Here is an 825-nt window from a genome sequence, read left to right as displayed (position 1 = left end):
GACTTATTCGGTTGGTTTGCTTCCTTTCGCCCTCTGCCGGATAATTCGTCTACTTGTCCTCGTTCTGTTTCACTCTTTCTTCTTGTCGTGCCTTCTTCTCTTCTCTTTTTTTTTTTTTTTTTTTTTTTGGTTTTTTGGCTGTCACATCTCCAGCTTCCTCCGAATCTGGTGAACTTGGCTACCACTTGCACAGCATGTAACCTTACGCCTTACGCTTCTTAGTGAAAGCAATGCAGATCATCCAAGTGTACGCATCAGTAGTGGTCACATTGATATGAGCCTTAATTACCTTTCTCCTTACAAGTGCTCCCGTGATAAGTCCATACCCCCAAAGTGATCTCAACATTATTTCCATGTATTTCTTTAACTCTCACTCTCAAGCGGATGCATTCTTTGTATCCACTTTACGGTGACAGCCTCTCCCCCTGTGGCGGATTCCGCTTTAGAAGCCGACACAAGCTGTCTCCGGCAAGTTTATCACCGCGCATCTCGCAGTGATCAATTAGCTTACTTCATTCTCTGTGGCCATCTTCTTGGCATCCTTCAAGGCACCCATCTTTGGCCTCCATCATCGGCCGATCGATCTCTCCAACGGGTTTCCCTTGGACCCTTTTCGGCAGCCCTTCTCGACAGTGGGCTTCTCTGCCCTATCTCTCGATGGTTTAGCTTCCTCATCCTCGGCGGAATTGTTCGGTTGTTTAGTTCCTCCCCCCCTCAGCCGGACAATTCGTCAACGAAAAATTTTTCAACCACCTGGCTTTAGTGGTTTCTCAACCTCTTTCTCGGGAAAAATCTGCTCAACGGGGTTCTCCTTGGATTTTCTTT

This window comes from Salvia hispanica, chromosome 1, assembly GCF_023119035.1.
Source record: "Salvia hispanica cultivar TCC Black 2014 chromosome 1, UniMelb_Shisp_WGS_1.0, whole genome shotgun sequence".
Classification (NCBI taxonomy): domain Eukaryota; kingdom Viridiplantae; phylum Streptophyta; class Magnoliopsida; order Lamiales; family Lamiaceae; genus Salvia; species Salvia hispanica.
This window is presented reverse-complemented; position numbering follows the sequence as displayed.